Source organism: Dipteris shenzhenensis, chromosome 3, assembly GCF_047967505.1.
Source record: "Dipteris shenzhenensis isolate YYH24624 ecotype China chromosome 3, Dip_SZ_1.0, whole genome shotgun sequence".
Taxonomy (NCBI): Eukaryota; Viridiplantae; Streptophyta; class Polypodiopsida; order Gleicheniales; family Dipteridaceae; genus Dipteris; species Dipteris shenzhenensis.
The window spans coordinates 43482532-43500575 of NC_141598.1; the positions used below are offsets into that span (position 1 = coordinate 43482532).

Consider the following 18044-nt stretch of genomic DNA (forward strand, 5'->3'; position numbering starts at 1 on the left):
CCTTGAGATTATAATTCATTCAACTCAATCAAATAATTTGCCAAATAATCCAAAGAACAACCTTGGCAACTCTCGTAATGAGCATGATAATAGTGCACACTATTATTCTAGGCTGCTACGAATGCATTGTTTCCCAAAACTTTTGAATTAAAGGTGTGAACAAATATTGAACCCTACCAATTACATTTTACTGTCTTTCAAAAAGGCAACATTGCACAGGGATTCTATACATGACATTGAAAACCCTGAAATGGGGGATTGGCGAACAAAGCCTAGTTTCTTTCTGCGTACCAATCGACGGTACTCGCGTAGCATCACTGGTTTGCTCGGAAGACTGAGGAGGAGCTACTGAACATTCTGTTCAGTAACAACTCTAAGGAATTTTGGCAGAGATTTCTAGAGGGACGGTGCCTCTCACCACTCACTGACACTCAGGTATGGTTTGATTATGCACGCACACTCTATGATATCCCAAATCAGCTAGTCCCTAACCTCTCACATATGCCACGCCCCACATCCTGCACCCTCTTTACTAGGAGGAAGGTAAAGGATGCCGTAATGAAACTTCATAATGGCCAAGCGAAGGATCATTAAGGACTATGCACCGAGCTCATTGCATATGGGATTAACCTCCTAGCCCCGATCTTAACAAAGCTATTTAATGAAGTTGTTTGTTTGGGGTTTCCACGCACCTGACCATTAACACTATCTCACCCATTCACAAGGCAAGGGATCCCATGAGCCCAGAGAACTATAGGTTCATTATGATTGGACATGTCATGTCCAAGATTTATGCATTAGTACTTGATTCCGAGGTTAGCAGATTTGTGGAGTGTCGGGGACTTAGAGCAGCAGGACATGCCGGATTCCGACGTGAACATGGGACCATGGACCACATTCTCACGCTCAGATGTATCATCGAGGAGGCGAGGGCACGGAAGCAGAGGGTTTATTGTTGCTTTGTGGATTTTGGCAAGGCATTTGACACGGTGATAAGAAAAAAAGGGAAAGACAACCAGGAATTATGTACTTCACCACGTTAGATAGCTGAGACTTCATAGGGATCAGCTGCAATGTGGGCTCGTAGATGATGAGCTTATGAACCAGGTTCCAGAGCACACAAATAACAAGTCAATCTCCCACACAATCTGACTAGAACACACACACAGGAACACACAGACTCTTTGAAAGAGGGGAAAGAAGGCTTTGACTTGTTGTAGCTCTGTGTCAACCAAGAATTGTTCATACACCCAGTCATTCTTTGTACGACAGATCAACCACACATGGTGTATCTACAACACCTCCTTCCAGCAGCTTGTATATGATAAACAGCTCGTACTTATGCTTCTTGTACGGAATCCTCATGCACAAATAACCCCCAAGAATGCTAATCCATCGAGTCATCCCCTCCACCTATAAACTCATGAATCCTCAACGATCGAAGTCCCTATAATGACTTCCGTTCAGTCACTATTGCATCAGCACACAAACTGTACGTCATACTCAGAATTGTAAGCAGCCACATCACGAGCGCTTCCAGCAGCGACAACTCCCAATCTGTCTTCTGTTCCAGCTAAGCTCCCCCACACAGCCTGCACACTTGTGCATGATTAAAGGTAACAAACCCACAGACCAAAATAAGCGACTCGTACTTCATGTCGATCAGCCGTTAGCTCTCTGCTCAGCTAATCGTCAGCCTGTCTCTTCTCTTCCATACTACAGCTCTCCGCTCAGCTAACAGCCCATCAGCCCTGTGCTATTTTTTTTCAGATCATCACACCCCTTCTCCTCCCTTGCTCATGGAGCTCTCATCTACCATCGCCTCAGATTGTGTAGTATCGACGCCTTCCCGGAAGCTCCGAGTACCTACCTCTCTCTTGCTCATGGAGCACTCATCAAAAGATCCCCGGTCTCTTTCCTTCTCTGCACAATCCTGGCCCCCGCGCTTCTGAGCTCCTTCTAGCCACTCAGCAGCGACCTGCGCTCCCTTCCAGAGCTCTCCTCTGCCCTCTCAGATCCCCTGTTCAGCAGCACGATCCCCCTCCTGCAAGCTCTCTCTCTGTCATCTGAGATCCTTCTCTTTCAGCAACAGTCCCGTCCTTCGACGCCCAGCCGCCACCTTGCCATCCAGAAGCGCCTCCTTCATTCTCACGTAGCCACATTCGCATGAGCACGATGCCTTCCCAATCAGTCCAGCCACCTCAGCCTAATTTGCCACCTCATCAGTGACATTTTACCACTATCAAGATATTTCCCCCAAATCACATTAAATGCACATTTTGGACCTTTAGTCACACAATTCCCACACACATTAGCATGCACATTAAAGCTTGCATGCAACCCCGTACACACACATGAAAAACCCTTTGACATGGACACCATAACATATCAAATTCCTGTAACATGTAAGTGCACATTGACTCAGAAAAATTAAAAAAAAAACCCTTCATGACTTGGCTTTACATGACCCCAAAAACATTTCACTTGACCACACACTGGACACCCTTGCTCTGGAAGTCTGGTACAACCACATTGCATTTCATCATTTCCCATGAAGTCCCTGCAAAACATACTTTATTATCTCAAAAAACTATACATCAGTCCATCATGCTTGTGAGAGAAAAATCCACAAATGCCAAAAGCCCTTACCTACCCTAGATGTGTACAACTATGTGCCTACCTACAGTTATATACAGTGCTAAAAAACTTGATACAGATTTTGTCCTATCAACAGTTCTGAGAGCTCGCCTCATACGGTGCCTATAGGATTTGGGTTACGACCAGGAGATCATTTGGGCTATCATGGCACTTTATGAGAGAGTTTCAGGAAGAGTCCGAGCAGGATCTGGGTGGACAGACAAGATCATGAGCACTATCGGGGTCAAACAAGGGTGTCCATTATTACCTACCTTGTTTGGGCTATACATTGACGAGCTTGAGACAATGATGCAGACAAAGGGGGGTACGTTGCTCTCTTGGGGGCATGTTGATCCGGATATTCCTTTACGCAGATGACGTGGCTCTCTTGTCTTGCTCAGCAGAGGGGCTCCAGAGACACCTTGACGCACTTCAGTCCTTTTGTGAGTCTCATGATTTGAAGGTCAACTTGGGTAAAACCAAGGTTATGATCTTCAATACATCTCGAGCCGTCATGCGCCAGGAGCAGTTCACATTTGATGGGTCACCTGTTGAGGTAGTTTCATCATATTTATCTTGGGGTCGTCTTTTCCAGATCCATCTTCACTATGAGACCTGCGATGCAGGCATGCTTGAGCAGAGGATATGCTTCATTGGCTAGACTAGAGAGGGAATGCTTCCGCTCTCACTTTCAGGATCCACGGACCAAAGGGTTGCTTTTTGACTCCTTGGTCTGTCCAGCGGGGATGTATGGTAGTCCATGCTGAGGGTCATATTTGTTGGATATAGAGTGGGCCACGGTGGAGCGGCTACAGGTTCTCATGTTATCACAAATGATCTGTGGTAAGCCATCCGTTCCTCACCAGATCATTCGGGCGGAGTTTGGGTCGCCCCCATTACAGCTAGATGCTGCATTTCAGGTCATCACGTATCTGCACCGATCCAAGGAGTATGGGGATTACAACTCTGGGCGTAGCAAGCTACCATGGCTAGCATTGTCCTCTTCTATGGGACTTGCAGCAGGAGGAGACCAGAGGTGCTGGTATGCACGCACAGAGAGATGGTTTGAGGGTTGGGGCTCCACATGGATAGACTACCCCCATTCGAGTAAGCATGGATGCTCCGTTTTCTCCCCTCCTATCACACGAGGTCAACTAGCTTATCCGTGAGGATCTATTACAACTACGCATATTCCGGATCTGGATGGGCCCGAGTGATCTTCCAATGAAGCTGGGCTTCTATAGAGATCACTTCCTACATATAACAGCGGAGGGTTTCATTGACCCACCAGTGTACACTCAGATTTACTTACCCCACTCATTGAGGATCTCTCTTGGGCAGTTTCGGGTCTCTTCACATAGAATTCGTATCGAGAGCGGCAGAGTAGAGCGATTACCCAGGGAGAGGCGCATATGCACTTTGTGTGACATGCAGGAGGTTGAGACAAAGGAGCACTTCATCTTCAGGTGTCTTATTTACTATGAGATACGCGGATGTTTCTACTGCCTTTTCAGAGATAGCTATGGGGTTTTAGCCCGATTCATCTCCTACCTAGACCAGCGTTGTTTGGCAGGTTTCGTTCATGAGGCACTCAAACACCGCAAGAGGATACTTCGAGCACGGAGACAGGAGCAGACTTTTTCCTTGGCTGATCCGTCTCAGAGCTCTATCACGGAGTTTTTCCAGCCAGATCACATGGACACCCATGGGACGAAGCCTCGACATGACCGTGACCCGGAGCTTGTGACCCGACAGCTCAGACAGAGGGTTGACACACGGATGACACTTGGGGACATCCCCTCCATGTTTAGAGTCGGGTCTCACCCGACGGGGGTCACAGTAGTCCTGGTTAGACGTAGAGCTATGACCAGGACACATGCCAGGGCTGCACCTTTAAGTGGCCGACACAATACTCTATCGCCGATTTCATTCCCCCATTGCCTCATCCACCCTGATGTCTTGATGGTGATGATGATGATGATGATGATGATGATGATGAGATAGTCGACTACCGACATGACATGACTATGTTGTACTTAGGATTTAGTACTGACACTCTGCATATTTTGCATTTGCATTGGTGTGGATGCTCGTTTAGTAGCTCCATGACCACAGCTCGTTTGTACCAGGTTTTGCAGAGTCTCATAGATGCATCGGTCTTCCGAAGACTTTAATAAACTTTCTTTCTTTCTTTCTCTCTCTCTTTCTCTTGCAGCAACAACGTGATGTATTTATATTCTCATCACAGACACAAGCCTTAGCTTTCATTGTATATAGTTTTTTAAAGTCTCATAGATACTTCGGTCTTTCCTAGATGTTTATTTCTTTCTTCCTCTTCCCCCGCCTCTCTCCCTATCTACACCCTTCTTTCCCCCTACCAGTACTACAGCCGTTCTCCCCTCTTCTCCCCTACCATTACAGCCCTTAACCCCCTGTCCTACAAAACTCCTCCCTCCTTTCTCCCTATCTTCTATATGGCCCTTCCCCCCTCTTCTATTCCCATCTGCCCCACCCCGTTGCTGCCGTACAGCAGCCTAGACCCCCCCTTCTACTCACCCCACCCCCTTGCTGCCATACAACAGCCTAGTCCCACCCCTACAAACCCCCTGCTGTCTTACCCCTAGACCCCCTCGTCGCTCCAAAAACTGCCTTTCGTATCTAGGAGCCCCTCCAATTCACTTGAAACCCCAACTTTGCTGTACACCCCCTGTACAGGCCAGCTGGCATCCTCTCTCATAAAGCATCTGGGGATCCCCTCAGCCCCTTGCCTATCTCAGGTACACACCCACCCAACCCCTCTATGATTCAACCCCCTCCTTATTTCCCATAAAGCCTCCCCCCCTCTCTCTTTTTGAAAACAAACAAACACAAGGTATGTCTGATGTATTTGAGAGCAATATGGGAGTGAAGCAAGGTTGCCCTCTATCGCCTACCTTGTTTGGAATATGCATTGACCAACTGGAGGAACTCATCAATGAATTTGTAGTAGAGAAAGGGTTGCAAGGACCGCAATTGGGGCTTTGGACAGTGCTATTGTTGTTATACGCAGATGATGTCGTTCTTTTTGCATACAATCCGGAATCTATGCACAAACTTTTACAAGTGCTTAAGACTTTTTGTAGGGAAAGCGGGCTGCAAGTAAATGTCGGAAAAAAAAAGATGATGGCAGTTTGTACCAATCAGCCAGAACATCCCCCTGAGATCACCTTTGATGGACAGATCATTGAGTATGTCAGCACCTTCAAATACTTAGGGGTTGATATCCCGGCAGATCACAGATGGTGGCAATGTATACATAGAAGGATGGACACTGGTTGGGGGAAGTACTACCAGCTTGAGAATGATTGCAGGCACACCGACACTAGGAACTGGAAAATTCGAAATATATTGTTTGATGCATATGTAGTGCAGACAGTATTATATGGAGTGGAAGTATGGGGAGGCAGCATTTCAGCCTCTACATGGAATGATATTGAGAAAATGCAAAAAGCTTTCCTAGGGAGACACCTTGGTGTCAAACCCACTACTCCATACTCAATACTTCTGTTGGAAACGGGAAGAAGACCAATTGAATTTCATGCATTGATCAGAGTTATGCAATACCTAATAGAGGTGCAGCAAATGCAACCTGATAGGCTGCCTCATAAAGCATGGAATGCCAGCACAAAGCTTCAAAAGAACTACAAAAGTAAGGTCATCTGCACAGGATGGGCAACCGACATAAGAAAATGGTTCAGCAGATGGAAAGTGGAAGCATATTTGGTCATGCCGCCTGAAAAAGTCAACATGCAAGAGTTTCAACTATCTTTACTGAGCACTTTGCGGAATCACAGGTTGACAAGTGAAAAGAGGGTAAAGCTGGAATATTACCAAGACAACATAAATCCCACATGTTGGTCTACATACATGTCCATAGAGACTCATGCTCAATCTTATATTAGCACACCTATCCCCCTTCTATATCGCAGAAACATCGCCAGGTTCCGTACCAGATCTCATACATTTGCTATTGAGCAGGGAGCTTGGATACACCAGCCTAGACATGCTAGAGTCTGTACCCTTTGTGACATGCAGACAGTTGAGACGGAGGCACATGTGGCTCTACAGTGCCCCCGATATGCACATATCAGGGAGGACTACTAGCAGATACTGGGGAACTCCGCTAAGTTGACATCAGTTCTCTCCACTGCCTCTCCGGCAGCATTGGGATCTTTTGTCACTCGTCTTTTTACCTGTCATCAAGAACTCATAGACTCCTGACCTCTCTCCTTGAGGAGACTCTTTTTACATTGTATCGAGACGGGTCCCATGGGTCATTTTTGGCCCCCCGAGGATGCTAATAAACTCTCTCTCTCTTTCTTTCTCTTTTTCTCCTAACAATGCTCACTGTCCTTCCGTACAACAACCCTTTCTACCCTCAAATCATCTACAGCCCTCCCCCTCTCTGTTTCAAGCAAGCTCTCCCTACCCAACCCTTGACATCCCCACCCGTTGGCTCTAATCGTGCAGCCTCTAGTCCCTCTTTGTCGTCGCACAACCATCAACCCCCTCTCCATCCCTCAAATCCCCTTGCAAACTCCTTATGGATCTAAAGTGGACACATCTGGCCAAGGTAGCCAAGGATACATTACATGACTACTACGGGTCACAGGGCAGGGTGTCAAGGATACATCTGACCAAGGTAGCCAAGGATTCATTGCATGGCTACTACGGGTCATGACGTAGGGTGTCCAAGAAAGTTGAAAGAAGCAAACGACCCAACTCTAGCCGATTGTGCTCTCCATCTTGAGGACACCGGTTCAAATCACATCGCCTAGGGCAATTGGGCCTCACACTTCCACCACCCTTTATGAGGTTTAGGGTTGAAAAGACAAAGAAACATGAATGTGATCATTTGAAGTGGTGCTCACAAATCCGAAGCTTCCTGGTAAAGAAGATTGCCCTCCCAATTCACAAAATTCCTTGTATGCATGGTATCGAAACACAACTCAGCTGGGTTACTTGACTAAGGCAATTCATCCTCATAAACACCTCCACAGGTTTCTTGATTTGATGAATCAGCACTACTAGTAGACTGATACTGGTGGAAGACGAATTGGATGAAGTCTTTACTTATTCACTCTCCAAGGTGTTGACGAAATTGGACACACAGCAAGAGCTGCTGCTCCTCCCCGACCCTTGCTGCCCCCCCCTCTCCCTCTCCCTCTCCCTCAGCCCCTCCCTCTCCCCCTTCCCTCCCTCTCAGCCCGCCCCCCCTCTTCTGCCCTCTCAGCCCTCCCCCTCCCCACGCTCTCCCCCGCCCCCCGTCTCTACACCCCACCCCCCCTACGCTCTTGCCTACGCCCCCCTTCCCCACTCCCTACACCCCTCCTACGCCCCTCCCTACCCCGCCTCCCTTCCTGGCCCCTCCCCTCCTCCTCCTTCGCCCCTCAGCCCCCTCCTTCCACCTCTATCTCAGCCCCCCCTCTCTCTCTCCCCTGTTCTGCCTCCCTCTCTCAGCCCCTCCTCTCTCCTTCTTTCTCTTCTCCTGGCTTCTTCTCCCCGCAGCACTTTGGGGTCAGACGGAACATTTTTTTTTTGTTCGAGTCGGACTTTTCACCTTGATTGGCGATGGATTTCCATTCAGCCAATCCTACTCCACTTCCACCGGCCGGCGAAAGCAGTTACTTTTTCAGAAGATGAGTAGTTGCAGCTCAAGAAAGATGTAGGGCTTGAAAGTTCTACCACGTTGGTCACATGCATCTATGGGTCTCACCCTTCCAGATCACAAGCCAGAGACTAGATACTTGTGGCGCCACCTTCAGATCTCACCCCTCAACTCAAAGATGTTTGCTTATTAGGGTTAGGTTTCTTCCAGGCTGTTTTTGATTCACCGGAGGCTGCGAGCGTTGTGCTCAAAGCTGGGGTATTTGCACTTGGGAAATAGAAAGATTTTTTTCGTCCCTTTCATGTTGGGCTTTGACCCAGTGGAGGAGGCCAAGAAGGGGTTTTCTGTTTTTGTCCGTTTTCTCGGTCTCCCACAGGTTTACCATCGATTACTCTGGTTGGTTGGAGAGTACTTTGGTATTGTCACTCAGATCCCCCTCGTCCTTGGTTTGCCCTCGACAATTGCAGAGTCGATCAGGTCTGACGAGGTTCCTAGAGTTAGGGTCCTTACAATGGACCCTAATTTATCAGATGATCATATCATGCTTCAACGTCGGGTTCATGGAGGTTGTGGCTCTATGGAGGAGTCCCTATAAAGTATCTTCAGTGGGACTCTGGAGAGTGGGAATGGATTGTTGCAGAGAACAAAGAGAGGAGTCTTCCTTTCTTTGGTTACATGGTTAGTAATGCCAGAAAGCTCCAGATCAATTGTAGAGGTTTTGGGACCTTCCAAAGCTCCTCATTGGGAGGGCTATCAGGTTTCAGTTGACTTACAGAGATGCTTTTGGATGAGGCTTTGGAAATCCTGAAGAAATAGAAAGATTGCTTCCAGTGTAGAATGTAGAATGCAAAAATGCAAAATGATAGTACTAAGTATAACATAGTCATGCCAGTGGTCGACTACAAATCAACATCATCATCATCATTGCCATGAGGACATCACAGTGGATGAGACAATGGAGGCATGAAATCGACTATAGAGTATTGTCGGCTGCTCACGGGTGCGGCTCTATGACATCTCCTAGTCATAGCTATGCGTATAACAAGGGCCACAGTAACCCCTGTCGGTCGGGCTCCAACTCTGAACAAAGAGGGGATGTCTCTAAGTGTAATCCGTGTGTCAACCCTCTGTCTAAGCAGTCGGGTAACTGGCTCTGGATTGCGATCATGTCAAAGCCTCGTCTTGTGGGTGTCCATGTGATCTGGCAGAAGAACTCCATGATAGAGCTTTGAGAAGGATCTGCTGAGGAAGAAGTCGGCTCTTGTCTCCATGATCGAAGTATCCTCTCACGGTGCCTGACTACCTCATGGATGAAGCCCACCAAACATCTCTAGTCTAGGTAGGAGATGAACTCGGACAAACCCCAAAACTATCTCTAAAGAGGCAGTAGAAACATCCTCGGATCTCATAGTAAACAGGGCACCTGAAGATGAAGTGCTCCTCTGTCTCAACCTCCAGCATGTCACATAATGTGCATATGCGCCTCTCCATGGGTATGCCCTCTGCTCTACCACTCTCAATACGAAGTCTATGTGGAGAGACCTGGAATTGGAAAGAAAATAAGAGGGATCTGAGGTGACTATTCTTGAAATATAATCAATCAAAGTTTTCACTTTTTTTTTAAAAAAAGAGACTCGGAACTGCCCAATAGAGATCCTCAATGAGTGGGGTAGGTGGATCTACGTATATCCTGGTGGGTCGATGAAATCCTCCTCTATGATGTGCAAGCAGTGATCTCTATAGAAGCTGAGCTTCATTGGAAGCTCGCTCGGTCCCAACCAGGTCTGGAATGTGTGTAGCTGCAAGAGATCCTCACGGATTACCTCGCTAACCTCGTGTAAAAGGAGGGGAGAAAATGAAGCATCCATCCTGTACTGGAAGGAAGGGAGTCTATCCATGTGGAGCCCTAGTCGCTCAAACCATCTCTCAGTGCGTACATACCAGCATCTTTGGTTCCCCCCTACTGAAAGTGCCATAGAGGAGCACAAAGCTAGCCAAGGTAGTTTGTTGTGCCCAGAAGTGTAATCCCCGTACTGCTTGACTCGGTGCAGATACAAGATGACCCGAAATGCAACGTCTAGCTATAGCATGAGAACCTGTAGCCGCTCCACACGAGTCCACTTTGTATTCGATAAGTTTTGCCCCCAACAAGGACACCCATACATCCCCGCTCGGCGGACCAAGGAGTCAAAAAGCAACCCCTTGGTCCATGGATCCTGAAAGTGCGAGCAGAAGCATTGTCTCTCTAGTTTGGCCAATGGAGCGTATTCCCTACCCAGGCAGGCTGTTATACCCTTCACATCGTCAATTCCTACGCTAGTGCAGTCACGGGCGATGGCACCTCATATTTCCACCCAGCCAAACTCTCAGGATAAGATTCGTCATATTACGTACATTTCTTCGTTATTTTTTTTCATCCTTATCCCTGAGACCCACATCTCCCTAGATAGTTCCTGGCCACATGTCACATTTTAGGCCCTTACTTAGATGCATCCTTTTTCACCCCTCTCTTGGAGTTCCTTTTAAAACAATTGCCCCTTGGCAATTTGCACATTTAGATGCACCTAGGCCCTAGCCCTATTAGAACTATCTAGTCAATGCCATTACGCCCTCACCTAGGACCTTGGCAGTTACTTCTCTTGACCATTTAATTACGCACATTAATTATTACAAAAGTTGGTCATCTAAGAGAAAATGCCCACCGATCTATCCGAGGTCATGCTATCTCGACTAGAGCATAACACAGGCCTATATACCGGGTCTCATAGTGAAGATGGGTCCGGAGAAGACTACTCCCAGATACGTGTATGATGAAACTATCTCAACAAGTGACCCATCAAATGTGAACTACTCCTGGTGCATGACGGCTCAAGATGTATTGAAGACCATAACCGTGGTTTTACCACGGTTGACCTTCAAATCATGAGACTCACAAAAAGACTGTAGTGTGTCAAGGTGTCTGTGGAGCTCCTCTGCTAAGGAAGACAAAAGTGCCACGTCATCTGCATACAGCAATATCTGAATCAAAGTGCAAGCAAGAGAGCATCCATCCCCTCCCTGTGTCCGCATCACTGTCTTGAGCTCGTCAATGTAGAGGCCAAACAGGGTAGGTGATAAAGGACACCCTTGTTTGACCCCAATGGTGCTCATGATCTCGTTTGTCCACCTTGACCCTACTCGGACTCTACCTGAGACTCTCTCGTAAAGTGTCATGACAGCCCAAATGATCTCCTGGCCATAACTCAAATCATGTAGGCACCGGAGGCGGCAGGCTCTCAGGACCGTATCAAATGCTTTGTGGAATCCACAAAGCAATAGTAAACCCTCTGCTTCTGTGCCCTCGCCTCCTCGATGGTACACCTGAGCATGAGAATATGATCCATGGTCCCATGATCGCACCGCAATCCATCATGTCCTGCTGCTCTAAGTCGTCGACACTCTGCAAATCGACCGATCTCGAAATCAAGCACTGATGCATAAATCTTGGACATGACATGTCCAATCATAATGGTCATGTAGTTCTCCGGCTCATGGGATCCCCTGTGTTGTGGATGGGTGAAATAGTGTTAATGGTCTAGGTGCGTGGAAACCCCAAGCAAACCGCTTCATTAAAGAGCTTTTCTAAGATCGGGGCTAGGAGATTAATCTCATATGCAATAAACTCAGTGCATAGCCCCTCATGATCCTTTGCTCGGCCATTATGAAGGTTCATTACAGCATCCTTCAATCCCCCCTTAGTGAAGAGCGTGTAGGAAGTGGGGCATGGTATATGTGAGAGGTGAGGGACTAGCTGATTTGGGATGTCATATAGCGTGTGCATAATTATGCCAAACCTCGGTGTCAGTGAGAGGTGAGGGGGACCGTCCCTCTTAAAATCTCCGCCAAAAGTCCTTTTGTTACTAAACAAAATGTTCAGTAGTTCCTCCTCGTTCCGGCAAACGAAATCTGGTTTCTTCCTACGTACCAGTCGTCGACGATACTCGCATAGCGTCTCTGGTTCGCTCAGAAGATTATTTTTGGCTTTGAATCTGAGCTGACGGCGTAAAGCCTTACACTCGTCATCGTACCAACTATTACAATGTATGGTCCCGGGTGGTGGTGGACGGGTGGAGCGAGTGGTGTGAGGTAAAGCGTGAAGCGCAGCCTCATGTAGTGAGCGGGTGATCATGGTAGCACGATCCTCTAATAGTGATGTAAGGTAAAGCGTGAAGCGCAACCTCATGTAGTGAGCGGGTGATCATGGCAGCGCGATCCTCTAATAGGGGTATGAAGTCAATATAAGCGAGAAGTATGTACAAATGGCCCAAGTAAATAGGTGAGTGATCATGGTCAAAGCGTATGTCATGATAGGTGGGGTAAGAAACCAGTGGGGTGGAAGATGCTGTGCAACAGAGAGTGGAAATACTAAAGAATAAGTAGGTATGATCAGCTGCTAGGGGGAGAGATGCTACAGTAAAATCAATGATGCGAGATGTGAAGGCAGGGGATCCCATGATGTAATAAAAAATGCTAGAGCCTCCCCCATGTGGGAAGCATGTGAGACCACCCGAGGCGGTCCATCTGTCAAGACCATTATAGATAATGAGATCATGCATCCTACTAAGATCCAAAAGGGCCTACCCCATAAGATGTGACCGGCCCTCGTCTGTCAGCCGAAACCCGTAGCATACCTGCACTCTCAAGGTCGATGTCTGGCAATAGAATGGAATCATCCCTGAAATCAAGGAGTGGTACCTGGCAGGCGCCTATCCTCCCGTTGAAGTCCCCAACTAGGAGAACTTCTCCACAGCTCGAGAAGTCAACAATGGACTGATAGAGGGCTGCAAATGGAGATGTCTCAGTCACATCTCAGATATCTCTAGCAAAGTGGGAGGTCTCAGGAGGGAAATAGCATACTGCAATAAACAAAACCCGGCTGTCCATGTGTCAGATCCGGATCCAAAGAAACCTGGAATGTGCATCACTCTGCTCTACTGAAATGGTCCCCAAAAGGATGGATCCGTAAAGAACTGCTGCTTCTCCTGACCCTCGTACTCCCCCTGTGTCCCTAGTCTCATCTCTGAAGGCAGACTCCCATGTATATCCGCTGACTACTAGTAGTAGGGCTCTCGACTGGGACTCCTTCCTCTTTGCAGTGGAGGTCGGGACAGCTGGAGGGAGCCATCCTTTCGCAGATGGCCTGGGAGTCTGGACTTCTCTTGGGGCTACAGGAGGGAGGGAGGGAGGCAGACTCCTGGAGCGGCTGGACCGTTTTTATGTTAGTGATTGGGCGCTTGGCAGAGGAGGAGAGCCAGGAGTGGTTCCAGGGACGACACTTTCAGACCATGCCCCAGTCATCCTAGTCCTGGACTCGGCCTCTCAGTCCTCACCTCCACGCTCATGCCGGATCCCAGATTCCATCTACACCAGAGCAACGGTTCACAGCAGGATAGTGGACCTTTGGGAGCAGGAGTGGGACCCCACCAGGGATTTGGCAGCACAGGTAGCTCAAGCGCTTGCTGAGTCTAGCCGCATTTGCCAACAGGAGGCGATTCAGGTCAGACAGCGGTGTTGGGCACGGGAGAGGGGTCTCAGACGTGATCTCGCCTCGATTCAGAGGATGCAGCAGTCCTCTCCTGGCTTTGAGGAGCTCAGACAGCAAGAGGTTCGGGCCCAAGCCATGCTAGAGGAGATTACCTAGCGTCGATCAGAGTTTTCATTTCATGCTTCCAAGTCCTTCTGGGCTAGGAAAGGCGACAGGATGTGCAGCGAGTTCTTTAGGACTCATGGACAGAGGTCAGCAGGGGAGCAGATCCGTTCCCTTAGGACGCAGGATGGTAGTGTCAGGACAGATCCAGATGAGGTCCGGGACTTGGCGACAGACTTCTACAAATCATTATTCCAGTAGGAGCCCCCAGACCCTCGTGGCCACATTTGCAGAGAGGAGGTGTGGAGGTGTATACCGAGACTCGTGCAGCCCAGCATGAGCGACACCCTTCTCGCTCCTTTCACTGTTGCGGAGTTGCAGGATGCGGTGAGTGCTATTGATGGGCAGAAATGCCCAGGTGAGGATGGCCTCTCTAGAGCTTTCTTCACCACATTTTGGGAGCAAATCCACTGACCCTTGCTCGCAGCCTTCCAGCACATCTTCTCCAGTGGGCAGATGCCAAAGAGCCTTGCGACAGGCCTGATTTGCCTCATCCCCAAAGGGGGGGACCGCCAGGAGATCAGACAGTGGCGCCCAATCACCCTCCTTCTGACCGCCTACAAAATCCTTGCCAAGATGATCAGCAGTCGCATCCGCCCCCTGCTACACGACTTGATTCATGACACTCAGACTGGTTTTGTCCAAGATCGCAGCATCTTGGACAACATCTTCACTTTCTCAGAGGTGATGGAATGGGCCCAGCACAGTGGCCAGCACCTTGCCATACTCCTTCTCGACTTTGAGAAGGCGTACGACAGGGTAGACTGGTCCTTCTTGGAAGGTACACTCGCTCGGTTCGGTTTCCCGGACGAGTGGATCAGAGGTATTGCTAGCCTTTATAGATCGGCCTCCAGTCAGGTTATCATTAGCGGCAGGATGGGGGAGAGATTCACACTCGAGCGCTCGGTGCGACAGGGTTGTCCATTAGCGCCTTACCTTTTCCTATTTTTTGCGGAGGCCATGACACACTTCCTTCGAGCTCGTACCACTGGTCTTCGCGGGATGCGTCTCCCTATTTGAGAGGATGCCGAGTTATTGGACTCCGAGTATGCAGACGACATAGCTCTATATGTGCAGGATGATGTCGAGTCACTGGAGCGAGTGAGACTATCCCTAGAGATTTTTTGCCTTGCGGCTGGGGCGAAAATCAACTGGCATAAGTCAGTTGGTTTTCTTACAGATCCGGGAGCCAGCTCACAGTGGGGTATTTTCTTGGGGTTTCGCTGGATCCCTAGAGGACAGACAACACGTTACCTGGGATTCTAGGTAGGCCTGGACATCACACCGGCTCAGCAGTTCTTGCCGGTCCTAGCCTCCATACGACGGAAGCTTTCTTTCTAGAGCACGGCTCGGCTTTCCTTGGCAGGCAGGTCCCTTGTGGTCAACCAGGTCCTTCTTGCCACTGCTTGGTATGTGGCCTCTTGCTGGTGTTTTTCGAGGTCTTGTGTAGCCCAGCTGAGGAGATTGGTGCGGAACTTCCTATGGTCAGGTTCAGACGGTTCCGGCACCACCAGAGCTAGGGTCGCCTGGCAGACGGTCATTCTTCCCCAGGCAATGGGCGGCCTTGGCATTATAGATCCAGAGTTGCAGAGTCAGGCACTTCTTGGCAAGCTAGTCATTCGCGGTCTGACCCCAGGAGGACAGACGTGGAAGCTCTTGCTACAGCATGGTCTCAGTGGGTGTACTCCCCAGAGAGGGGGTGTTTGGCAGCCTTCCATTAGATGGATCTTCACTTCAGCTCCTTTGACTCAACCCCGTTCCCCTTTCCTCCGTAGCCTCATCTCGGTATGGAGAGAGCTGCGACACAACCTTTCTCAGGTTCCCCCTAGCTGCCGAGAGGAGACAGACAGACAGCCCTTGATCTGGAGCAGCCAGGTGACAGATGATACAGGTCGTCAGCTTGGAGAGAGATCCCATATCCCTTGGGCACTCTGGGGGCATGGGCCCGCACCACAGTTATGCTGAAACGCGTTTCAGAGCCCAGCCAGGCCTGAAACGCCGTTTCAGAGAAGCCCCGTTTTTGAAACGCGTTTCAGGGTCTGAAACGTTTCAGGACCCTGAAACGGCTGGCTGAAACGTTTCAGCCAGTCTGAAACACGTTTCAGAGCCCTGAAACGTGCTGTTTCAGACAACACAGGCTGCTAGGTCTCCAAAATCACATTTTGTCTTTTTGCTTTTGATTTTGGTCTCCAGGCTCCTTCAGCCTCATACTCTCTCCATCCTCAAGGTTTTCCAGCCCTCCTTCAGCCCCATTCACTCCTTTCCTCTCCTTTCTCTCCTGCAGCCTGCTTCAGCCCTCCATCATCATCTACTCCCCTCCCTTGCTGACGTGGCGTTTCCCCGTTTCAGCCCTCCCAGAAATCCCGAAACGTTTCCGTTTCCGTTTCCGTTCCCCGTTTCCCCGTTTCTGTTTCCCCTAACTATGGCCCGCACGCTCGTTCCGGGTTTGGAGGGACGTCTACAGTATGATGAGCCCAAGTGAGCTGGCAGCAGCAGTAGGTATGGCACATGGGATCCAGGCTCGGCGAGCGGAGATTGATGCTGCCATCCCTGCATGTTGGAGGATTGCCGTAGGCACCGGACAGCTCTTCCCGGGAGATGAGAGGTGGCTAGGACAGTTCACTCCACAAGGCATTCCTTTGGTGGTGGCAGGCCTCTTCTCGGATTCTTCGGTACATTTCTTCTCCATCACTGATGACAGTCGCCTACAGAGCAGAGAGGCCGTGATCGCAGACTGTAGGAGCTCAGACTTCTTCTACCACCCAGACCCTCGCAGATATCTGGAGCACGATCATTCACACGCTCAAGGGTCAGTGGGATCAAATTCAGGGAGAATCCCGGGCAGGGAAGGAAAAGAGACGACGTTTCCTTCGTGACTGGGACCACCGGGAGCTATTCTTCCAGCACTCCACTCAGAGTCTTCAGTGGCATTACGCCCCTCCACCGTGGCTGTTTGTCCACTCTCCGATGATTATGCCCTAGGAGGCTTGTATTTAGCTTTTTGACTTCTCGGGCTGAATCCGTTTTGTGATTACAGCCCGTTGGCCTTCAGACCTTCTTGTACTCTCGCTTTCAAGTAATATAACTAGCACTACTTTTTGCGCAAAAAAAAAAAGTAGGGCTCTCGACTCTGATGTGTCTCTTTATAGAAGACTATGTCGCGACCTGTATAGGATTCCGAGAAGTTCCCTAGTTCTGACCATAAGGTACCATTACAGTTCCAAACGGTGTAGGATAGGGTCTCGGAGATCTGAGTCTCATAGACCCCACCTCCCTATGTGGGAGGGGGGGCTGATGACCGACGGGGGCCTGTAAGAAGTCGTCCATCTTGTACTACTGCGCACTTCCCATCCTTACCGGCCTGATCCCGCTGCTCCAACAGGGAGCGCCTCTCAACCTTTAGGGGAGTGAGGTCCTCATCCATGGAGATCGCTTATTGATCTCGCTGAATTGACCTGCGTCGTAAAGCCAAGATTCGTGCTTGAGCATCGTGAAACCATATGATCAGGGGCTGCTCTCGGTTGGGGTCTCTCCCCACTCGTCACGCCCTCTTGATCATGTGCTCAGCTACACCCAGCGTAGTGGCCACAAAGGATGTCGCATCTGTCATCGGTGTAGCCTCGGTGCGTGGGATCCCATGTACTCTGATGTTGAGAGCCTTACTGGCTCTCTGCTGCTGCTCCATCAGATTCCTATTTGGCCACGTCGACCCATCTGGAAGTCTCCTAAATTATAGATTGCATGCTCGCAATCTATGCCTCAACAACTCGAGTGCTCCATGGGATTGTGTATGGTAGCGGTGACCTCCTGCCGGAGCTGCGAGATATCATGTCTGAGTCTGTGAATGAGATCAGCCTGGTCCCGAATGGCCCGAGCCTGCTCCTGTATGGCACGTCTCTACTCCTGGCTGAAGCGGATTTGCTCCTGTGCAAAGCGTGTTAGCTCCATCTCGTGCTCTCGGATACTGTGTACCTCCATAAGCAAGATCTCCCAAGCCTCTAGTGAGTCAACCCGTCCGTGTCCTAGCTGAGACTGAAAGGGATGTGTCATGAAAGTCTGGGGATGGGGTCGGAA

General features: G+C 49.3%; 1 protein-coding gene across 2 annotated transcripts in view; it reads right to left on the reverse strand.

The window, feature by feature from the left end:
- Positions 1 to 18044, reverse strand: part of TPC1 (two-pore channel 1) — a 274779-nt gene that overhangs the window by 230075 nt on the left and 26660 nt on the right. The window lies entirely within an intron of this gene.